This window comes from Mus pahari, chromosome 3 (genome assembly GCF_900095145.1).
Source record: "Mus pahari chromosome 3, PAHARI_EIJ_v1.1, whole genome shotgun sequence".
NCBI lineage: Eukaryota > Metazoa > Chordata > Mammalia > Rodentia > Muridae > Mus > Mus pahari.
In genome coordinates this window covers 107,400,907-107,426,711 of record NC_034592.1, presented here as the reverse complement: position 1 = coordinate 107,426,711, position 25,805 = coordinate 107,400,907, and the positions used below count along the sequence as shown (strand labels likewise).

The window sequence follows — 25,805 nt, the reverse complement described above, 5'->3', positions numbered from 1 at the left end:
GAAAAAAATCAGGAAAACCATGTTGCTCTTGTCGGTGTTAGGAATCTCCCTGGTGGGAACTGTTCTCTGTGACAGGGTTTTTGCTAATTGGGGAGGGGAAGAGAGCTGTAGGAAAGCTGTTGAATAGACAGGGATGTTAATACCTAGGCAGACATGTTAATACAGGAGGCCTTCTGCATCGGTGGATTCAACTACCCTGAGAAGACATGTTTTAGCTGTTTCTGCATAAAAATTGTACAGACATTCTCAGTCTTTGTCACCGCCCTATAAACAATCCTACATCAGTTATTTGCATTGCATTTGTGCTGGGTTAAGTACAATACACAATAGAAAGAGGATTTATGGTGCATGGGAGGACATGTGTAGGTTATTGCAAATGCTCCACTGTGTTCTCCAAGGGATTGTCTAGATATTTGGGGTGTGGGAGGAGAGGCAGTTAAAAGGAATTGCCTTAAGATGATGGATGGAATGGCTGTTTTCTAAAGCTGAAGAAATAGAACTCATGATTTTAAGAAATGAATCAAGGAGAATATGGAGAAAAGACTATCCACAAGTCTGTAAGTAATAAACACAAGCCAGGAACTGCTTTCTAAGACGGAACTCTTGTACTCCTTAGACATGAGAGTTTTACAGCCGTGACAAGGAACCTAAAGCTGAAGGAAGCAGACAGTTTGAGGAAAGCATTTGGAATGATGTGTATAGGGAAGACTTCTGAACATAGAACATTTAAATTTCATCCTTTTAAAGAATTGCTGGTATATTGCCAGTAACTGATAATGTGGTCCTTTCTAACCAGATCCCTAACCTCTCCTCCAGACCATGCCTAACCCCTGGCCTAGATTCCCTGGCCATTATATTGTACAGCCATAGATAACAAAGTATGCAGGGAAGTAAATGTGCATCAGTTTGCTGTTATGACCACAAGAGTAAGAGAGCCACGAACCACTGCACTAAATTTTAGTTCTGGAAAAATGGTATGCTTGGAGGTGAGGTGTGAACGACAGGCCCAGCTCAGTTCTCAGCCTGTGAGACCCAAGGCCTAACCTAAAGGGGAGCCATGCCCTGAAGCTCCCCACAAGGTTAGAGAGCTTTTTACTAACACCAGTTTAGTAACTATGAGCAAGTTATCTCCTAGATCAGTCTACAGAATGATCAGATCCAAAATAATTCTGTTTGCTTTTATTTCCAGAAAAGTTGTATTAATATATGCTAAAAGTTTTATAAATTGAGTTTTTAATATTGTTCTCGGTACATGGCTTGAGGACACTATCATGCATATTTATGCTTGTAATCCATATATTCGAGGGATGTTGAAAGAAACTGTTATTCCCAAGGCCGATAAAATGCTAGACTACCAAATAATGACACAATCATGTTTAGCTTATCCTTTTATGATATTAAACTGAGATAACAAAAGAAAATATAATATAACAATGTATATTATATTATATATATAGAATAAAATAAAATATAATAAGCAAAATGAAAGAAAATATACAATGAATAGATGTTAAAATATAAAAATCAATTATCCTGATGTGACTTTTAAATTTATCATAACAGTTTTACGTAATAAGTACATGACATATTTATTTATACTGATGTACAATTTTATATATATTTGTGCATATGCATGTTGAACATGTGTAGGGGCATGTGTGTACAGGTGTTTACCCATGGACACCCATCCATGTGTGAACCAGAGGTTACCCTCATGTGTCACCTTTAGGAACAGAATCTGACTCCTTTGAGACAGGACCTCTCATTGCCCTCAAGCTCACCAAACCGACTAGTATAGCAGTACTCCAGCCCCGGAGATCCCCCAGGCTCTGCTAAGGGCACAGTCATGCATCACCATACCCAGCACTTTCATGTGGGAACGAGCCATTGAATTAAAATCCTTCTGCTCATGCAGTAAGCATTTTACTGACTGAACTGTCTCCCCAACTCATGCATTAGATTTCATATTTCACTATTTCCAATTACATTGTCTCATAAATATAAACACAACTTATTTTCTCTATGTAATTATTTGAATGGCTCACTATATTAAGATATATTGACATGCCATAATCTATAAAATCACTACCTTGTTAGATTTTTAATTTCTCTCTAACTCCTATTAATATTCATTGTGATAAAAATGTTTTTTATCTTGTTTCAGTTTACTGAAACATTCCCATGAACAAAGAACTGCAAGGCAGTGTGTGTGAAAGGCTGTGAGGTTTGCTAGAGGTGCTGTCTTACTTTTGAGTGGACTTGTACTGATAATGTCCCCACGAACGTACACACATATCACCATTATAAAACTCATAATTGTGTTAGGTGGTATTTATTTTTATGCACTTAAAGAACTTGGTGTGGTGGCACAGCTATGTTTAATAAATGACTCTCAACAATTTTTCTTTTGACCCTACTCAGAACATTTCTGGGTTTGCGCTAAGGATTCACTCATACATTGTTTTACCCCTGCTTATTCATTGGGAATACTTCATCAAGTATAACTCCACACTGATGAATAGTTAGGCCCCATCTGTAAATGGGTTATTTTGCCTTGGGAGGTAGCTTTCTCAAGGAAGAAAAATCACAGAAGCATACATATGGTCACAGCATGGCCCCAAAAGCTTATAGACACAGGAGAAATATTAGGCCATGCACTATTCTTCTTTAATAGCATACTTTCAACAAAAGATAGTGGGTATTTATAATTATCAGAACTGGTTTTTTTATGAAAACCAATCCTGATTATTGGTATTCATTTATTTTGTCTGGCTTGGTTTTGGAGAGCATGGCCAGGCCAGCCGTGAACTGGTGACCAGGCGGCAAAGCTGGTATATAATCCGAACTATGAATGAGCAAGCGATTTTCGCATTAGTTATTTTCCTATTGTGTAATAAAACATCAAGACCAATTAAATTTACAGAAAATGGAGCTTATTTAAGTTTCTAGTTTCAAGAGAAAATTCTGTTATGGAGAAGAAGCAGAAGGCTTGGCAGCAGGCTCCGTGGCTGGAATAGCCAGCAGAAGGCTCAACTCTTGGTCCATAAGCAAGAAGCAGAGAGAGCACTGAGAAATTCCCAAAGCCTGTTCCCAGTAACATATTTTCCCCCAGCAAGGTCACATCTCTTAAACCCATCCAAATAGTGCTACCAACTGGGGACCAAGCATTCAAAGATCTGGGACTATGGAGGGCATAGTCATTGAAACCACTATAGTCTACAGGAACCAAACCACCATAACTTATAGGGACATGGCCATTCAAACAACCACAGCCCATGGCGGACATGCCCATTCAAACACCATAGCCTATGGGAGACATGTCCATTCAAACATCATAACCTATGGAGGACATGACTATTCAAGCCATCATACCCTATAGGGACATGACCATTCAAACTACCATAGCCTATAGGGGACATGACCATTCAAATCACCACAAGTTTAAGGTTTCAACTTAGATTATTTCAGAAGTAAAAGTTTTGAAAAATTGAGGAGAGGGAAACTGTGATCAGGTAAAAATTACTTTTCATTTGTGTTGTTGTTGTTTGTTTGTTTTGTTGTGTTTTTTACTTCCAACTTCCTAATCTGTGTCTTTCCCTTCTCCCATGGGCATTCTTTGTCATTGGACCTCCATTGGCATTCATAGAGAATGCCTAATCAACAGGTGATGTCCTGAGCCGTGTTCACCTTCACACCTGACCCTGCACATAGCATCCCTTGCTTTTAAATGCTTTCAACTGAATCACACAAACCCATTCTCCAAAAGCCTAACTATGTTTCCAGAGTCTCTGCCTCAAAGCAATAGCAAGCATTCACTGGACGATTCCAGACACAGCTGACTCTGTAGAAGATGATTTGTGCAACATTTAATTTCACTATTTCACAATTTCCTTTTAATCTCTTTTTTTTCAGAGAATTTAAATAATGTGGTCAAGGTCCCTAAGCTGGTACATTACAATTGGGAATTACATCTAGGTGTCCTTTAAATGCCCTTTGATTCTGTATTATATTATGCTCTCCAACTCTGGAGAGAGAGACACAACCCTGTCTACAATGTGTCATGTAGTACCATCTGTGCAGTTTATTGGATGCCATTCAAGGAAAACATCCAGGCAGGTGTATCAGGCACCCTAGAAAATATCTATGCACAGTCAAATATGTGTCAAATGTGTTGACTCAACCCAAATCAAAACTGACCAGGTCATAAGAATTGTCACAACTAAACAGTCACCATTTCTACAGTGGCTGACAATGGAGTGTTGTTAAAATGATACACACTCAATTTTGTTGTGAACAATAACCTGTGGCCATACATTTTTATTGTGACTAATCAGTGGTCCTTCACATAAGGCAAAATGGCCTCTAGTGAGAGAAAACACGAGTGCCCAGAGAGTTATATCATTTTTCACTGTTGTTGCTTTAACTGCTCGAGAATCTCAAACCCATCAATTGTGGATTAGTCAGAGTTGAACATTACTGATATCTAAAGCAAAGGTTCCTCATAAATGAGCTCAAAAGATACAAACATGGAAAGTGACCTTTTGTGATGTGTCACTCTTGCTTCCTGAGGTCTTCTCAAATGCCATCTCCCCCAGAGCATGTTTGCTGGGAAACGTTCCCAGCTCCTGCTGGAGTGTCTAGCTCTAGATATTTTATGTCTCATCTACTCAATGAATGCTTCCTTTTTAACATAGACTTTCAGCAAAATTGCTGACGCACAACACTAGTTTGCATCAACCTCAGTCCTTTAAATTAATAGATTAGAAATCTGTGGATTCCCATAGTGTCCATAAACAATTGAACTTACCCAAGAACTTTTAAAGTGCACTAAGTATTTTACTTGGAATAGCACATGGTAGGTCAAATAGGTAGATAAAGAATATGGCAGCAAAGAAATGGGGTTTAGATTATTATTTTTGAAAAAGCACTTTAAAAATCACTTAGGGACTTAATCACATAAACATTGATCACTCTTTGCTCTCTCTAGCAAATGAGATGAAGAATCTTGTCTGGGGAAAATATGACTGAAACATATTTTGTACCATGGTGGATACAGACTTGAACTTATACAGTTTGATTTCATAAATTCTTTGGCTCCATTCTTTCCCAGTAAAGGTAAAATGATGGTACAAGTTTTCCCACTGTCTATACCATCTACTTCAGTAATTGATAGCACCAAACTTCTGTTAATTTTGAATAATGTTTACATTATTAATACAATCCTCTGTAATGACTCTTAGTAGACAATTCAATAGAAAACAGAAACCCAGGGTCAACAGACAGATCATTAATGTCTGTTATATTTACTGTGGTCCTATTTTTATTGTTTTAAAAGCACTATCCCTCTATTTCTTAGGTAAATTAAAGTCTATGAATTGTGTAAATGAGCTTGCTCTAACAGTCCTACTCTGACATATGGTAGAGAGTTCAGTAATTCATGCCATTCATCCTTAATGGTTTTTATTTGAAAAGTCTCTTTGTAGAATGCAATGTTCATTCACTTTCCTTTAGGAAACACTTGTATAAGTATTGTTCTCCCCAGACAAAGCAGCATAATGTTGAGACAAATTATTTGGAAGTAAATTAAAAAGGCCGAATATTTCAAAATGCAAACCACTCAAGTATTCTCCTAAGTAGACAAACAAGACAAGACAAGCAGCCCTCAGCCCTGTGAAGACACAGCACACTTTGAATACAGCTCACGTGTTTTTCTCACAGTCTCCTCTTTCTGCACATGCCTTCTCAGAAAACAACAAAGTGCCAGAGGAGCAACAACTGTGAAATTATCTTACTATGTAGGAAACTTTTTCAAAATGATATATACTTTGTAATGAAATTTGATGTAGAATCTCCAGTTAATATGAGAAAATACTTTTCTTCTTATGCATATGTGTAGTGTACAATGTATCCCATGATGCTCACAGAGTGATTAAAACCCACACCACATTTTATACTCACTCTCAATATATCAGCATGGGATATATTGGGATAGCATAGGAAAGAGTGTGTTGTGTACCAGGCTGAAATTTCAAGTGACTTTACTCCAGAATTGGAAGCCCCATGGAATATGAAATAATTAACATTTTTAGTCATTAGAGTAAAGAAGCTAATACTGCCTCTTGGGTGAGACATGAAGATGGGAGTTGAGTTACTCTGGTTTATTCTATGATTTACATAAACATATTACTTCTACAGGTATCTCAGTTTTATAAAAGTCATTATTGCAGCTATAGAAAGGCTTATAAGTCCTTCCTAACAACCACTTAAATTTGTGCAACAGATTAGTGACATTTTCCCCCCTGGTCCTTATATTCTCAGTATACTTTGTACAAAAGTAACCATCCCTCCCAATGATGCAATGAAATCAATCTAGCAGATATTCACACAAAGTATTGGGAACCTAGAGCAGAACACCATACTCTGGCTCACTCTTCCATGTCTCCCATCAATGTACAGGCATATGTAACATTCTCATGTCCCTTCCTTGAGAAATTCCAGAGTGCCAGAATGCTTTATTCCCTTAACACAATCAAGCAATGAAGACCATGGACCTTGAAGGTAAGCACAATCCCTCATCAAGCTGCTGAAAACTGAACATACCCCTGAGCTCTCAAAGTCTGTGCCTCCACCTGTCCATTGCTATTGATGATAGTAACTTAACATGAGAACCAACCAGACCATAAACTAGCTGATCACGTACAAGACCTGCAGTAAGAATTCAGTGTGGTACCCACTTTCATTATTAGGTACCCCAGGTTAGATAACTCTGCATCCATATGAAAAAATGCCCTGTAGCAAGCCTCTAAAAAGACATTAGAGGGTAGATCTTAGTTCAGTGCACTTTGACTGAAGAGGCATATTTGGGGAGTGTTTTCTCAGGCAGAGCTGAATATGGGTGAAGACAAAGAAGAAAATTTATTTCTAACTCTTTTGTGGGGTTTTACATAGGGATTGTATTTTAATATTAATTTTTATTTTTTAACATCATTAATGTTGATACTTAATTAACTGTTAATTATGGAGGACATGTTTCATTTCAGGTATGGTAGTCAGTACTGAGGGGTTCTGCAGCAGCTAAAACATCAGTGGCTTTGAAAATGTTGCCATGCAATTCCAAAGCTCACTTCTTATAGCTATCCATACATGTGCTCCTATGTGCATGATTAACTGATCTGAAATACAATTGCTCTGCTCTGTGCTTTTGTGCCATGGCTGCCATGATAAAAACATGGAACAGCTGAAGTAACACAGGGCTAAGTTCTGGGGAGCAGCCACCCAAGATCAAGGTGCCAGCGCTTGGTTCATCCTGATGTCTCTCCTCTTACTTTCCAATACTCATGTTCTCACTGTGTCACTGGGCATCTTCTTTCCTCTGTATGTGTACATGTCTGTTCATCTGTCTATCCATCCATCTGTCTGTTCATCTGTCTGTCTTTCCCATTTATCTCCTTTTAGGTACTTCTTTTAGGTAGTAATTAAGTTTTCCTTTAAGTGAATCATATCCTCAAAGGCACTGTTGTTTTCAAATCACCATATTCCAAATATTGGATTAGAGTTTCAACATATGATTTTTTGGGGGGAGATCTATACATGTATGCATGAATGCTCTCTCTCTCTCTCTCTCTCTCTCTCTCTCTCTCTCTCTCTCTCTCTCTCCTCAAGGCAAAGGTGTTAGTTGCTAACTATTCTTATCTCCTCAAATCCATTCTTCCTCAGATTGTCTTGCAATGAAAGGCTTAGTTGGTTCCAGGAGCTGTTCAGCCCAGGTGGTGCTGTCCATGGTTGGAAATAAGAGCACCTGGCACCGCCCTTTTTCATTACTTTCTTCTCCATCCTAATACAATCCTCCCCATTTAGCCAATAGGTCCTTTTACCTATCCAAACATATTTTTCGCACTCAAATATTCTGTGGAAAGATTTCAAATAAAGGAACTAGAAACTAAACACAAATCAACAATTGTACTCCCAGATGGCCACTACCAAAGACCTTCTGAGAGGGTGCCCTCCAGTGGGAATGTCTGCTCATGGACAGAAGCAATGGTGGGAGCACCTCTGAGACTTTGTGTCTGTCTGTCTTTTACATTTCAGTCCTAAGAGTGATGCTTTTAAAGCAAGTCCCTTTGCAGTGAAGAACTTCCAAGTCCACTCACTGAAACCTCTCCATGTAGGCTCTGAGAGCAATGAAAAAGCAGACCCATACAGCTGTCCTTGCTGCTGTCCCTAAATGTGTTTGTAGATCATCTCTTACCAACAGGTTGCCAAATATTGATGCTAATGAACACAGATTAAAAATGTAGGACCCTGGATTTAGAAGAAACTGGATTGACATTCCTAGCCTAGAGATTTATTAATATGTTTCATCCTCACCATAACCATAGAAACAAAACCCAACAAAAGCATTGTACACTATTGTCAGAATGAATCCAGGTCCCTGCTTGAACTCTGCCACTGACTGAAGCCTCTTTAAGGAAGAGTTGGAAAACAAGGAAGACAAGAAACCACTGTCCCCTGAAGCTGGGCTGCCATTATAGAAGAACAAGATCAGGAAGAAGAAGAGATCTGTACTTTATTACTTTTAATTTAATTTTCAATGGCTCGATACAGATGTTTATATTTACCACAGGCAACGCAACACCTTCCTGAGACATACTAGCTTATTGTTTTTGCTAGTTTAAGCAGTCTTTCTCAATTAAATATTGCCCATATTGAAAGCTGAGCCTTTAGCAAGACTCTTTATAAGGACATTTCCTGAAGGAAATTGTCTTTCCATGGTACATGCACAGTTTCACATGTCTTCCTTTCTTCACCAAGCTAATTTCTGACTTATAGCAGTGGCAGTGGATGGCAGGCAGCCCAATTCATGGTTTTGAACTTGGACTGCTCCCAGTTTCCTCACAGAAGAATAGGAAAAACTTGTTCCCACACAATGAATTTGGAAAAAAAAATTCAAAATATTTAGCAATGGGTGTGTTACAGCATGAAACAAGAAGCATGTATGTCAATCAGATACAATTCAAAATGGGTACAGACAAAATGATGCAGGTAAGCCATTGGGAGACTACTAGATATTATGACTGTAACTACTGTCGGGCGAATGTCTCACAAGAGTTATGGAAGGAACTGCTGGTGCCCTTCACAGGTATCAATAGCCACAACTACTATTAGGAATCCTCAAAACTCCATCCTATAGCAGATCCCTCTTTCATTCAGATCTTAGTCACTACAAAATCACTACATGTTCCCATTGGGACATGACTTCTGGATCCTTCTTGGGGATTTATTGATTAATATACTAGGCTATTCCTACAGTTCTATTCTTGTTTGGTTCACACTGCAGCTTCTCCTAAAACCCTTCAGTTTCCCCAAAGATAATCCAGAAGGCACTGTTCTTAGAACTCACCCCTACTCTTCATCAGGATTCTAACCTCGAGTTCAAGGATAGGGACCTCCTGTCTTTGTGACACCAAGCTTGCTTTTTTTTCTGGCACAATGACTTATGGCTCCTGGAAAAATATGGCTTTCCAGTTCTCTGTCTCATCTTATTCACTCTACCAACTGGAAAGGATCACCACCCTCCTGTCTACCCTCATGTCTTGTCTCTTCGGTTTCTTCTCAGGTTAAATAGATTTAGAAATTTCTTTTCTTTCTATCAACAGATCAAATATTTTCTGATAAATTGATGTTTATGGCCATAAGTAAATAAAAACTGGTAGGCTGGTGAAGTCCTTCTAGGAACGAATGCACCATCAAAGGAGACTTTGGGCTTGTTGTAAATTGGCTTTCCCTTGCTGATTTTGTTGGAATCATTAAATCAGAGGCTATGACCGACCAGTCTTGGACTTATTTCAGTCAACTAATCTCCTCTCCAAGTTCACATCCTGCCCTAAGACGTCACAAAATGACAAGATAAAATTATAATACTTAAATTAAAACTTTTTTAAAAAGTAAGATAGACTGACAGCCCACTCAAAGGCTACAACCTAACCTGAAAAGAGGAGTGGCGAGGCCCATTCCTGCCTTTCTCCTAATGGTTCACTACACCATCAGCTTCCAGAGACCAAATTCACTGTCGGCTAATAAATGATGAGTCAGTTAAGCTCTGTTCTTCCCACATCTAGAATCTAAGGTTCTGTATAGAACACAAGCTTATACGATCACAGGCTGTCTTGAGAGAATGTTTTATGACAGGGGGATCAAATCTCACAGGGGTAGAAAACAATGTTGCTCAGAAGTTACCTAGAAGATTCTGTTGAAGATGCTACTAACCATGGCCCAAAGCCAACTTCAGGTGACTTGTAAGTCTAAACCACTGCAAATCAAAGCGCAAATTTGGCCACACTGACAGAGAAAAGCTTTCTAAACTCGTAAGTGAGTTTTTTTTTCCCCCTCAATAGTGCTAAGATCTACTATATCCTATTCATGTGTCGTCTTCCAGCATTTAGTATCTGGCACTTTTCCCAGTTGCTAAAAATTCTCATGAAAAGAAGCAGCCACACAAATGCAAGCTGACAAGCCTAAGATCCTTTGTTGGTTTTCTTCCATAATTGATATTACATGTATATTTAGAATACACGGACACTGCAGCCCTGTGCCAGCCGCTCATTCTAACGTCTTTCGCATTCTCTTGAATTGTGTGCAACTTCAGCAGTTTCTAATCATCTTACTTTTAAATACCTCTGCTTACAATATGAAAAGGCTTACAGCTTCATTTAAATTAAGACATTCCACATAGCTCTGCCTGCATTCTTTCAAAATACTCAGTCAATTAACATAAGCTACCTTCTGGAGAGGATTTGCTTTAAGTCAGGTGGAAAGAAATATTATTTCAGAACCAAAGAAGAACAAAACCATGAAATAGATAGAAGATCAAATAATGGAATACATTTTAAGCTTGTTTAATTTCCCCATATTTTAAGAGAAAGTATATGCTTTTAAAGTGTTCTCCTATAGATTGCTTCTGGGCATACACAGTCTGCCAGGACAGCTCTAAAGGGGACAAAATATCCAAAATATGGCAGCCCTTCTCTATCAAATGACAGCCCAGAAAGTCTCTGCAGATTCCCAAATACTGCAGGCTCGATCACCCTAGGGTGCAGTGAGCTGAAGCTCAATTCATCATTCCCAGGGAATTAAATGTGCTGAAAAACAGTCCTGAGTCTGGCAACGTTAGAAATGGTTGAAACCAGAGCATGTCTAACAGCGGGGCCAGGCTGCCACCTGGAGGGCGGCAGGAAACACAGCTCCATTAACACCAGTCTGTTCCCAACAGTCAAAGAGACTCTTCCGGCTGAGCTAAGCCTCCCCATTCTGTTTTACTACTTGACAAAAAAGCTGAGCCTTTCTGTCCCATGGCTCATTGATTAGTGGACCACTTGGAGGCAGCGGCAATAGGTGAAGCCAAGTGCGCCATAGTCTTTCCCTCATTACAGATTCAAGGCTGGGAGGCTCACCCTTGAGCACACCTTTTCTCTTGTCCACCCACTTTGTTGGTTACTGTTGTGGGTCTTATGTGTCATTTTAGAAACAGAAATATCAGGTCACTTTTCAAAATGTCTAGACACTGCACGAACCACCACATACAAGGAAAGAGAAAGCCATACCCTCAAGATGTGTTGTTCACACAAAGTGAGCACTGGGTACTGTGTGGAGCTCCAATTCAGTCAGGATCACACAGAGAAAACGACAGAACATCTCCTGTAGGGGGAGACTTCTTTAGCGGCTGTTGAAATCCAATGGGTCAAATCCCCATTCCTCATAAAAGCATGATGTACATATGGGTGTTGTGTACAATATTTTTCCATTGTCCATTTTTCTTACATAGGAAAATACAGTAATTTCCCCATTTTATCACATTGTGGAGGAGACTGAAATTATACTAATCAATAAGTAAAGATGGTATATAACTCTCAATACAAGCTTTTTGAAAATTAGACTTATCCAGATAGGAAAAAGTGGCAGGACACTGAATACCAACTGCCCAACTGCCAAGTCAGGCAAGAGAGAAAACACTGAGTCAGGAGATGCTCCAGGGCAAGCTGTCACCATGGGCTGTCATCCTGGGCTGCCACCCTGGGCTACCACTGTGGGCTTCACTCCTTTCAGAAGTCTACACCCACCTATTTCCCTTCCTCTGCTCCTTGCTCTTTCTTTTCACAATGTTTGATCATTACTCAAATAAAGTATAGCACTTACTTCCAAAATAGTAAACAAGTTTGTTTTGGTTTGTTTTGGGTTGGATTTTTAGTTTCAACTAATTCACAACCTAAAATAATTGTTTGAAGAAATAGGATTCTGGAAATAATTCTACTGTCCTATTGCATTCCCTCCAGGTAACCCAGCAGAGAGAACATTGGGCCTCTGAGAAGATGCAGGTGAGTACCAATTGGTCCCTACTGGATGTGCTGTTAGTCTGAGAGAGCTGTAGTGACACCTCCTGGCAAGACTAAAAGAGCACTGCCTTCCATCAAACTCTCTGCATTGTCACAACTTTATGATCAGAAACAATGAAGAAAATATATTTTCCCACATGTACTGTTCCTTGATAGAAAAACAGTCCATCTGAAGAGAGACACAGTCACAATACTTGTATCCATGTTTGAATGACTTCCATTAAAAAAAAATAGCTGAGTCCAAGGAAGAATATAGCTATGATTTTATTTTATGATACCCAATAACTAAAGCTGGTTTTATCTACTCATCTGGGTATTGTGTACACAAAGCAACATTGGCTAATGTGAAGCAGTAAAATTCTATAGAACTTATTTTAAAATCATTCTTGTGTAGTATTTCTATCTGGGCTCTTTTTTGGTCTGATATTTCTCTTGAATGCCTGGACAGTCACCCCCAGCTTTCTCCATATCTCCCTGCCTGGAAGCATTTTCAATCTAGAATATTCTTATTCACTGGACATCTTCCACCAAATTCTCTACCTCATTCAAAACGTACCACCTGTGTTTTGAGAAGCACTTTAATGACCTACATACCAAGACTAAAATGAAAATAAATATTATTATCAAATTTCTCTCTCTTCTCAGACGTTGAAAATGTTAATAAGGCTCTAGAAATATACTACGCATCCTTCCTCCTTCTGTCTCACTTACCCACCCAACCATATATACTTAGTTATTAACATATGCTTAGGCTCTATGTTAGATATTAGGACACACACATACCACTACCACCACCACCACCACCAAAAAAAAAAATAAACACATGGTAGACATTGACCTTGTATGACAGGATTTGAATTCTAGTCATCAGATACAAAGAAGCATCAACTGAGAGACAAGGCTGAAGTGGTGATGGGGTTTATGAAAGTAATGAATGATAAAAGAATGGCAGGAGTCTGTGGAGAGCAAAGTCAAGGAGGGACTTACAGAAAAGCAGTAGCAAGGGGTCTGTAGCAGCATGGGATTTAATTTTTTGTGGAAATAACAAGGAAATCATGAGTGGCGAGATAAAGTTGATGAATATGGTCATACAGATGCTCTCAAAATGCAAGAAGATACTTCCAAATGGTTTTGACAAATAGCTATGGCATAATAGTCCTTGCATCATTTCAGATCATCACTTGGTTCTTCAGACAACTTCAGAAGATATCTATCGACATCTTCAATTTTACAGATGGGAACACAGAAGAGAAGTAATGAATGCCCCCACCCCAGTCTTATAACTTGGAAATGGAAATGCTAGGATGCAGCACAATCCCAGGGCCCATGGATCAAACTGCACAACCTCTCAGATGGTTGTGCAAAAGCAAGAGTGGGAAGAAAGCCTATAGGAAGGCAGGGCAACATTCATCCCAGAATCGATGACCAGAAAGAAGGACAGTGGAGAGATGGAGAATTAAGTGGGTTTATTGTATGCCTGTACTGAAATCCGACAAGGACCTGTTGGCAGAACAGATATCATGGGCCAAGGAACACCTGGTGGGATGGAGCTTTGGGAGACAGTTTAACCACACTACAGAGATCACTTTCCATCAGAACCTCTCACCTCCTTTTCTTTAAACTGGGCATAATTTTAAAAGGGTTTCTTGTATACAGTGTTATCATTTTGGTGTTCAATGGGATACTCTTTTAATATCATACATTCTTCTGATCCTATATATGTACACATGTAACATTTTATCCTATATTAGTGAGATTTTGCATCTTATATCACATCATCATTTTATTTTCATTTCATTAAAAAATGGTTATAAGCATTGCTTAATATTCTACTAGGGGATGGCTAGCTAGAGCTCAGTATCTGATTGCTTGCCTAGCATGGGCAAGACAATGGGTTCAATGCCCAGCCCCACAAAAATTCTGTCAGAAGAACATGTTATAATTTCATCTTCTTGTTGTTATTCTTTTTTATGCTTCCCTTTCTCTTTGGGTAGGCACTGTTTCTAATTTTGCACTCATCTTACTAATTTTGTTCATATAAATATTTTTATTGAAATGATGATTGTTTCCTTAGGCTAAGCAAATAAACATGAAATTTGAAAGTCATTCATTAATAAATTAGTTACTTATTTTTGCATTGCATTTCAGTATAACCACGGAACATTTGCCACTGCTTTGCAAGAGAACTAAAGGAATGCAGATTAGCCGACAGCCAATGCTGGTGGATGGATAGATGGAGCAGATTAGCTGACAGCTAATGCTGGTGGATGGATAGATGGAGCAGTAGGCGTTCAAGAAGGCTGCTTTCTGATGGTTTTCATATCCACAGTGGAAAGAAGATAGACCTTCATCTGAGAGTGAGGTATAACCAGAGGAGTGTTCTAGAAGTGAGATTGTCCCACTGTTTTCTAGGATAATGAATGCGGCTAAGGATACAGTCAGATTACCTGAAAACAGTCACCAGCTAAGGCCATGATTAGCCTTTCCTCTGGCATGGTCAGTTGCACAGGTGTTAGCAATAGAACAAGTCAGATTTTTATTAGGACCAAACTTCCAAATCTTTGCTCCATGATGATGGCCACTGTACTTCTTGGCAGAGTTCTGGCATTTTTCTCTCTTGCTTAGGATTTCTGCCTTCATCTCAGCAGCCCTGATCTGTAGTCAAGCTACTACTTTCCACTGTCACTCCTCTACAATTTGCCCTTACCTTCACCCCTCCTAGGCAGCCAAACTGACAAGCATGTCCTCCAGACATGCCCACAAGGCCTGAACTAGTCTGCATCATTCTTCTGCTATTCACTCATCCCCATTGCTTAAGGCAATGGACTTTCCTCATTTCTACTTTTCAACACCTTGTACACAGTAAGTTCTACTTCAAGTTAATGAAACTTAATGTATTTCTATTTACCAGATACTCTTTCATTTTAAACCTTCATCATAAAAAAGATCAAAGTCACCTTGCTCGTACTCACAGGACAGTCTTATTACTACTGAAGCCACCTGTGAGTGATCACTAACAAGGTGCAGAACAATTTGTGTTAGTGAGAAGTCTGGAAATGAGACCTATTTTCACTTCCATGTGTTGCTTGTTTGCAACAGTTAGATTATATGTTTAGTTTTTAAATGGTCACAATAACTAAGAGAAACATCATGTTTCCAGGGACATTTTAGTATGTCTATACATTTCTAATACCACTAAGACTAAAATATTCTCACTTAGCCCTCCCTCATTTACACACACATACACACTCATGCCAAGTTCAACCTATCAAGATTCCTTCAAATAGAAGTTATCATTTTATTTTATTTATTTTATTGCCACATATTTAAATCTTTTATTGTTATTTGACCAATCTGGCAAGCAAAGCTGGACATTCTTGGTGGGTTACAATAATAATAATAATAATAATAATAACAATGTTAAAGTTAGTACATGGTGAAGTTCTCTAGGAAGTTGCATTTTTTATAGGCAGAAATTACCAGACATCTGTGCAACCTTGTGAGCTCAGGCCAAGATGCTGAGCATCTGAACAAGAACACGTAGAACAAATGAAACACACCTTCCCCTTGCCATGGGTTCATGATACCTTTCAGTGGACACATACATGAAATAAAAAAAGCCTGCAGTAGAACCTAATAATCTAGTATACACAATAATTCTTTCATGGCATTCTCAGACAGTGTATAAGAGGACCTCAAGTGTCATTAGAACATAGAGTAGAATTTCCACTTACATCTTTAGAAGTAGCTACTCTTCAAAATTAATTCACTTAATAAATGTTCAACTTCATCACTTACTTTTCTCTTGCAAACTTTATTTTATGTGCTCAGGATAAAAATGATATTTCTAAGCCCTTGAGTTCAAATCCACCATCCCACAAATTATTCATGCCTGAACAAGCTGGTGAGGGATACTTAACTAATTTCCAGTTCTTTTGGGAATAATCTGAAGACAAATTCTTTACCCAAATGGGATGAGTGTTTAAACACCCAGCTGAATACACCTGCATGCCGAGGGTCTATGCCTGCACTATGTGGCAGTATGGTCTATAAATAATCCTCTCAGGTTCCTTGACAATTAGGACTCATCACGTGGCACACAACTTAGATGTCAGCAGTTAATTTGCATGTCAATGAAACAATAATTTGATGAAAATTTAAAGCTTTATGCACTATTTATACCATAATTGGAAGCACAGTAAGTGCGCTCATATGCAGATTTTTATTATATTCAATGATCTCTTTGAAAGACACATTTAAATGATCAGTGTTGATCATTGTCTGAGATTTTCAGTTTGGGACAACAGATCTGCATTTTAGACATTAAATTAATTTGACATTAACTCTAATTGAGATGTCTGAGGATAAAGTCATTCATGTCCACCAAAGAGTGGAGTGGCAGCTGCTTAGATTTGGGACTTTAATCCCTTTGTGGCTTTAGCTGCAAACATGTCACCCTGGGTCAATGAATTTTTGTCAAGTTTATTTTTATTCCCTTCCTTTCTCTGCCCTCCTATCAGATCTTCTATAGTTAAAGGGAACACTTTTGTGGGTGGTCTCTTTAAAAGCTGAAAATGGTAGTTGATTCCAGTACAAAGGCAAACAACCAGTAGGCACTTAAACTAACTACTGTACTTAAGGGCAGTACTTAGAACAAATACTGTATTTACATGGACAGAAATTTCAAAAGCTGCCAACCTAGTGGGCTAAGCTTGCTGCTGGAATGGCCACACCTACCAATCAGTGCCCTGCAATGTACCTAGTAGAAAAGCCAAGGAGTGAAGGAAGGAAGCAGGTAGAATGGGAAGGAGGGAGGATGGAGGAGGGAAGGAGAGAGGAGGGAAGAAAGAAGAATGGAAAAGAGAAGGAGGGAGGATGGAGAAGAGAAAGAGGGAGGAGTGAGGAGGGAAGAAAGAAAAATGGGAGGAAGGAAGAGAAAGCAAGAAGAGAAGTCCGAGGAGCTGGAGAGGTGGCTGAGGATAACAGTGTTGGTTGTTCTTCCAGAGACAAGATTAGGTTCAATTACCACCCACAGGAGGCTCACAGCTGTCTTTGACTCCAGTTCTAGGATTTCCCCCTCAGGTACTACACATTGTGAGCTACAATGTAGCTCACACACATTGAGACAGATAAAACATAAAATAAATTCATACACATAAAATAAATTTTTGTTAAAAAAAAAGAAAGGAAGGGAGGGAGGGAGGAAGGAAGGAAGGAAGGGAGGGAGGGAGGGAGGAAGGAAGGAAGGAAGGAAGGAAGGAAGGAAGGGAGGGAGGAAGGAAGGAAGGAAGGAAGGAAGGAAGGAAGGAAGGAAGGGCTTCTAGTCCCATGGCATCATAGACAATCGCCAACGTTGCTATTTTGCCTCCCATATACAGAGTATTTGAGCTATAGATACGCTGAGGAGAATTCCTTCTAATGGAAAATGTGGTTGCTTTGATGTGCTGCTTAAGCCTTGCTGTGAGAATGACTGACTAGAAGTGTGTGCTGAGTGTCATTAAGAATAGGGCTTGGGTTTTCATTTAAAGGCCACAGATGTAGGCATAAGTTGACTCCGTTGTTGGCTGTCTGTCACATCTTTATATACTATTGCCTTGAAGTCAGATTTTTTTGGAATCAAGAGTGCATCCCCTGGTTTGCCTACTGGCCCATCACTATTAAGCCTCCTTTTAGACGTATTTATTATATTGTTTCTAAAAATTTCCTTCTACTTTGATGATCCCTCTCATTCCACAATCAAAAACAAAACCATACATGCTGACAGGGAAACTGAGTTGATAAGCAGAATAAGACAAGGAGGAGAATGGAGCAACATTGTAGATCACAATGTTTGTCTCTGAGCCTCCTCAGAAGTCTACGTCCCTTCCTTGCAAATGCATTTCCCCCCAAAAGGCTAGGTAATGTATACATAAGCTATTTAATTGGCTGCCTTAGTCTTTATATCATAAATGATTTCCTTCTCATTAATTAAGTTGATCTTGCTCTTAAAAGAAATATAAACCATTGTTGATTTTTAGATTCAACACTTAATAATATTTTCTTCAAACGAGTTTATGCCAAAGGAAACTAAAGGTACTATTTTAATTAACCTAGCTTAGTCATTTGGCCAACATTTCATGTTTCATCTAACTCAAGCAAATGAAGCATCAAGCATCTCCTGTTTAGTGAACACTTATTGAGCAGTCATGGAAGAAAACCAAAGTTTTTGCTAAAAAAATTTGGAAACATTTTTTTGTCCTTTTCAAATTTTCCATAAATGGAGCAGCACTATGTCCAAAACAGACTAAGGAAACAAAGAGCTTTGATACTATGGAAAGCCAAGGCCAGCATTCAAATGCACACAGTAGGGCTCCTGCTTATGAGCAGAGTCTGGAGAAGCCAAATGCATAACATGGGCTTGAACTCTGTGGACACAGATGATCTTCAGTGTGGTCCACACAGAAAGGGAAGCTCATCCACTTGCTAAGTTCTGACTCAACTTTTTTTTTTTTATTAGATATTTTCTTTATTTACATTTCAAATGCTATCCTGAAAGTTCCCTATACCCCCCCACCCTGCTCCTCTACCCACCCACTCCCACTTCTTGGCCCTGGAGTTCCCCTGTACTGGGGCATATAAACTTTGCAAGACCTAGGGGCCTCTCTTCCCAATGATGGCCGGCTAGGCCATCCTCTGCTACATATGCGGCTAGAGACACAAGCTCTGGGAGTACTGGTTAGTTCATATTGTTGTTCCACCTATAGGGTTGCAGACCCCTTCAGTTCCTTGGGTACTTTCTCTAGCTCCTCTGTTGGGGGCCCTGTGTTCTATCCAATAGATGACTTTGAGCATCCACTTCTGTTACTCTTCTTCCCTCTTCAGCCCTTCCCTCGGCAATCTCCTGGGCACCAAGTTTCCAACAGTATGTTCCTTCACCAGGCTATGTGAAACATATTTAACATGCATTTATGATACAGAAGGAACATATCAAAAGACTCAGGTTTAACAGGTATTGATTTGAAAGGCTATTTATTTTGAACATTGACACAGTGAAGACTTGAATGTCTAGAGTACAAATAATTCTCTCTTTTAGGGTCCTGAGGAATTACAGCAAGTGGTGTAGAGTAATGAATGTTTGTAATTCATTAGCTGCTATTTTAAGATGCAAAGCACACCATGACATCAGTGATGTTCTTCTGAGTCTCCACGGACAGGCTATTACAATGAAAGCACTTGGGGAAGAACAGAGCACTCCAATATATATTTGATGAAATTCCAGTGTTTTGACAATGATGATTCAGTAACATTTCATAATTTATAGAATGATGAAAAATACCCCTAGATTGGCTTTAAAAGTACAGGTTTTATGCATAGAAACTGCTCACAAAATGTTAGTAATAACATTTCTATACTAACAACTTCTGAATGGCCTTAACATGGATTTAGTAAACCTTTAAGAAAACAAGCAGTATTTACTCAAATAACACTTTCTCCCTCTGAAAGAGGAAATAGCATTTTAGCTGCTTCTTTTCTCTTCTTACTTTCTATCTTCCTTCAGCTCCTAGACAACAAAACAATGGCCCTTTCTTCTCGTGGAAGAGAAAACTCAATAAATACAAATGGTTATGGGGCCCCAGAGCAGAGAAATTATGGCTTTCCAAGGACTTCATTTTTCTCTCATGAAGAAACACATTTGAAAGGGACCTTTCCCAACACACTTTAAAGTCAGGCATATTTCAATGAAATAATTATTTGGACAATGCTAAACATTGCTGACTGATAAATGAGACCCAAATAATTAAGTCCTGTTCTTTTACAATCGAGATTTAGTGTAGTCATCAATCTGGGGAAGAATTTAGAGTCTGGAGACTTTAGAAGATGAACAAGCTACTAACTGAAACTGGTCATGTGGGGAGGTGGTTAAGTGAGTGCTCAGCTTAAACATAGCTGTGGATAACTTTCATGTCTTAATCTTCATTAGAACTTCACTGATTCATTGCTCATTTGCTCCCACACTAATTTGGACACAGTGTGAAAACAAGCTAAAGAAAAAAAAATGAGTAAATAATTCAGTGTATCCAAAGAGCATCATGTTGAAAATATGGTTTAACAGTAGGCCATAGGAAAAGTTCCTCTTAAATATGAAAAGCACAAGAAAAGCAATGTTATTATGAAAAACATAAAGGATATAAACATTAAAAGTGATAGGAAAGAAAGAGAACACACAATAGTTTGCATGGGTGTCTGTGGCCTGCGATGCCAGCCCAGGTTTCCAATTAGTTTCTAGCTAATTCACACTTGCTGTCTTAGAATAAGACATACAGCTTTCGTACCTTAAGCAATACCCACACTGTTCCATCTATCCCTTCTCCCTCCAAATGCAAAAAAAAAAAAAATACAAAAAAACAAAAAAACTATGTCCAGAGAGATGCTCACATGAGATATTTTTCCGTGGGCTGAACTCCAGATTTCAGCAGACAATGCACTTAGCAGGCCATAGGCACAACATTAAATCCAAGGAGAAACACAGTGGTGTTTCTTAGTAACTATTGATAATCACAACCAACTGCAGATCCATAATGCGGACACATAAACATGTGTGCATTCAGTACCTACATGGAGTAATATTTAAATATCTTTTGCTAAGGGATGTATACATTAAAAAAGGGGGGGAACAAATGCATCCTTATCTCAGGGACTAAGGCACTGACACTAAGGCACTGAACAGGTGATACCATTGTTATTTCAGTACTGGGGGAAAAGCCAAATAAGGACATGTATTCTATCACAGAAGAAAAGGGTTTGCTCAAGATGTCCTGGGGCTCCCCCAAGGAGAGGAGGGAGAAGAGGCTCCCTCTGCCTCTGTCTCTGAGCCCATTTCCATCCATAAATGTTAACATCAGTGCTAGGGTGGAAGCCATGGACTCTAAACCACTGTGTGGGCATATGTACAGAGGAAATCACACTTTGTTTATTAAAGGAGACTCCTCTCCCAGAACCATGCAATCTTACTACTTGAAGTTGCAAAAATGATTGCACATCCATAAAGAGAGACCCAGAGAGGGCCAGGGGGAAAATAAACCCCGCCCAAGAACCTCTAAGGAAACAGGTACTAGCTGGAGAAAACAGTCAGAAAAGCCCAAAATGCTTAAAACTCCACCTTCATTATTCTGAAAACAATTTCAGTGCTGGAGGGAGATTCTGCTTCTGAAGCTCCATTCCCTAGGCTGGCTGGCTGGCTGAATCAGTCAGATCTAAGTTTTGCACTCACGCATGGTTTCTGTTGTCGACTACTCTCGCTCTCTGAACCAAGAAGTCCCTTTCCAAAATGAGTAAGTCCACTCCGACCCTCACTCCTCCAAGTCACCACTTTTATTAACCCGTGAGCTGTGTCTGTGTCGCCCAGCCCGGCCCCAGAACAGTCACCGGGAACAATGAACCAGAGGAGGGACCCACCCAATGAGCACCTGCTCACGGGCGCGCAAGCCTGGGCTCGGGACGCGTGGGGCCTCGGTTCTGGTTCCCTACCCTGCTCCTCCAGACTCCAAGAAAAGCCTGAAAGCAGGTGGTTCCCTGCATCAGACTCGGCGCTCCCAAGTCAGTCCTGCCTCCCAACACCCACCAGTTAGAGCCGCTGTACCTAAAAAGAGCACAAGCCCAGCAGGGATATGGGGTGGTACAGCCACCACCACCCACCCGCCCGGACTCTGGAACGCACCGACGCCCGGTGGTCCGCACCGAAATTCCCAGGGCTTTGGGGTGGAGAGAGGTAGAGCTCGGAGCCTTAAAGTGGCTTCCTCTGGCCCGCCCCCGGCCTGGCAGGGCTCTGGGATCCGGTAAGACACAAAAGATGGGCAATATCAGAGCCTGCCACTGTGCCGTCGCCGGGGTGAGCGGCCGGGCCTCGGGCGGGTCCATGTCACCTCTCCCTACTGTCTGTTCCTGCTCCCTGGTCCTAATCCTGGTTCCCTAGTCCCATCCCTTGCTCCCTGGTTCTCATCCTCTCTTTCTGGTTTCCATCCCAGCTCCTGGGTTCCTATCCCTGATCCCCAGGTTCCGCCCGCTGCGGGAGCATCCCTGGACGCCGCCGAGCCCCGCGCGCTTTCCCGGAGCTCGAGTGGGCAGAGAAAGGCGCGGGTGGTGGAGAGGAGAAACACTTACTTGCCGGGAAGGCTGAGCACCTCTTGCTTCTCACTCGCAGGTGTCCAGCTTCGGAGCCCCGCGAGGTCGCTGGCACAGCTTGGAGCTGTGCACTTGGCGAGCTCGGGACACCCTAGTAGCCGCTCAGCTGCGCGCTGTCACCGCACCGGGCACACCAAGGCATCATCCACAGCCCCAGGCCTCTGTCCCGCTCTCCCGCGTCGCCGCTCCAGGCAGACCACACCCTGTCACCCCGCAGACCTCCACTCCTGCCTCTTTGACACTTCACCGGTTACTCCGCCGCCCGGCGTCCTCCCACCCACTCAGCCCACGTGCTTCTGCGCTCGCTCCTGGCTCCAACTTCCCCTGCCGGTCCCCGCCCTCCTGGGAACCTCTGGACTCAGGCTGGAAGGTATTTGGATCTCCCACAAGCCCACCTATGTCTTCGAATTGATGGTGTCACTGCAATGGTGTCACGTATGCTGTGTATAATGTGTGAAAATGTATTTTTTGTTGAGCCATGCATTACTTTTAATATTAGAGAGGTGTATTTATTCCCAGGTTTCAATCACTGAGCAGTCACTGGCCTTGGTAGAGACTATCAGTCCAGCTGGTTCCACTTGCAAAAGCCATTCTAAAGTTCCTGCTTAGTATGTATGTGTTTGTTTGTTTGTTTATTCTTTTTAAATAAATCTCTTATTATTTACTCTTTCTCCTTCCAGCAAAATTTGAAGTTGTTTTCTGTGGGCTCTCTCCTCCTCGGTCCAGCCTTGAAGACTCTAGGGAAAATTTCATCTCTCCCTGTTATAACTCTGTGAGCAGACTCTAGTATAATCCTCAAGATACAGTATATATTCACAAATGCCTGTAAATGCCCTTAAATTATGATGACAAACTTCGGTCATTTTATACCACACTGAAATGAGGAGTTCAATTGTGTGCTTGGCTGTATCCCAAACACTAAGTCCTGGAGAAAGCCAGGGACATTTTACCTTTGGCTGAGTGATTTCTCATTCTATGGTGAGGTTTAGCAGGGTTAATAACTGGTGATCACTAAATGTGACACTTTTAAGCTTTCTTTAGAGCCTGGACTCTAAGTCTCTCACACATGTCCAATCTGGCCTTTCTTTACATAGTACTTGCATGTCTACCTGCCCAGCCACAAACCATTGTAAGTACCACCACCAGAGAAACCCACCCAGACTCATCTCTCTTCAAAATAATAGTCCTTTTTTACCTCTTCTTATTTTAGTCTCAATCTCTTGACTAAGGGTTTTAAGAAACAAAACAATGATCTCTTAAAGGTCGGATCTCTGTTGCACCCTTTGCCTTAACTCATATATAAAAGTTATTTGCTTTTATTTTGCTCCCAGCCATTCACCCCCAGAAAACCTTAATACTTAAGTTTCTCCCTCAAAACAAACAACACTTCAAGCTTATTAACCTACAGAGACCATCCGCAAATCTGCACTGCTCTAAGCAATCTGCTCATTAGATATCTTATAGATGACACCAGGAGAAGGGGAGGGGACCAAAAAATAACCACCAATTACTACAGCAAGGACCAAGTTCCCAGCAATCTACTTGGTCTTAACCAGCACAGGACATGCCTTACCACAATGTCTTATACTCAATAAGTAATAAATATTTCAATATAATCCATATGTATTCATCCACATTTAGCTGCATTGCCGGAAACTGAGCAGAAGTCTGTGTGGACTATTGAGACAGAATTTGTCACAGATATTTGCCACCAGGTTACAAACTCTCAGTGATGCCATGGGCACTATTACCTGCATTTAAAACATGGGGTACTCATGATCCATCTTAGCATTTCAGGATGTCTGGTTGGAAAAGCTCAGCCTTCAGATTTGGATTCAAGGTCCCTCATGAGCTATGAGAGACACCTCTTCTAAACTGATTTTGATTTAGTCCACTGCTAGGCAAAGTTTTGACTTCTGGAAACCTGGCTTCCAGCAATGCGACCTTCAAGTCATAGACAGAGCTGCAGACACCAAAGATAGTCATCTCCCAGTTCCCTGGAACCTGTAAACGTTGACTATGATGACATGACTTTGAAGATGTAGTTAAAAATCTTCAGATGGAGAGATCACCTTGGCTTTGGGGACCCTAAATGAGACCACATGGTTTCAAGAATGGGAGTCAAGGGAAGAGTTAACATAGAGAGAAGCAAAATGTATTTGAAGGTGAGGGTTACTGAAATGCAGCCACAAGCCAGCCACTCACAGAGGACACCAGGAGACAGAAGAGACACTGAAAAATGAGTCTCTTACACAGATCCTGGGATCTATGTTGGTTTCTATCCAATGAATGGGATTTTGGAAATATGGCTTCTAGGGCTGGTGTATAGCCATCTCCGCCAAGATCAAAACATTCCATCCTTCAGGAAAGCTCCCTAAGTAGGAGATAAGCAACACCCCTCCCACAAAACAGATTCCAGAACTCCCTGAAACTAACCAGATTCTCTAGGCCATTCTCTGCCAGACTAAGCAGAGCCCAGGTGCGAAGAAGGCCCTCAGCCAAGAGGAGATGCCTGGTAGAGGGCTAGATGCATGGAGGCACCTGGAAGGATACTCTCCAGTTGTTGAGCTGGCTGCAGGCTGTGCAGTGTGCCTGAGTTCTCAGCTTCATGAGATGCCAGCCAGGCTGGGATAAGCTGGGGTGAGCAGATAGGTGTGTTTTATATCCCCAGCAAAAGTTTTGCCACATAACGAGGACTAACCCAAAATAAATTTATAGTAATTTATTATAGCATCTAAAGGAAACAAATTCCTGAATATGGGAGGTGTCTTTACATCCCCATGGGGCAAAGAATCAGAAGATTCCTCAAACAATTAGACATCGTCCTTTCCAGTGCTGGGGGCAACCAGCTATTGAGGGCAGACGAAGGATTGGCTCCCAGTGTAGAGTTACATAAAATACTTCTGATCTAGATGTTGCTGTTTTATTTTTTTAAAAATTTTCAAATAATTTTTATTCAAATATTCAAGTATTTAAATTTTTTATATCAGCTATCCAAGAATACTATCTAAAGCACACATAAATTAAAATTTTCTTTCAGTTTACAATATGTAGGATTTCCTTGCCAATGTTTAGAAATGCAGAAATTGCCTGTTGTCAGATAAGACCAGTCTCCAGTCAACAGAATAAAGCTGTATTTGAGACATGTTCTGGCCCTAGAGATTGGTTCTTCAACCCCAGACCTAAATCAGCTGTCATGTGCTCATTTAAGTATTCTAAAATTATATATATATATATATATATATATATATATAT

General features: G+C 40.4%; 1 long non-coding RNA gene across 1 annotated transcript in view; it reads right to left on the bottom strand.

Annotated features, from left to right (window-relative positions):
- LOC115063608 overlaps positions 1-22,793 on the bottom strand; it is a 196,792-nt gene extending 173,999 nt beyond the window's left edge. Inside the window, exon 1 of the long non-coding RNA XR_003843437.1 lies at positions 22,530-22,793. This is a non-coding gene — a long non-coding RNA (uncharacterized LOC115063608). The remainder of the gene's footprint in view (positions 1-22,529) is intronic.
- Positions 22,794-25,805: the final 3,012 nt, after the last annotated feature.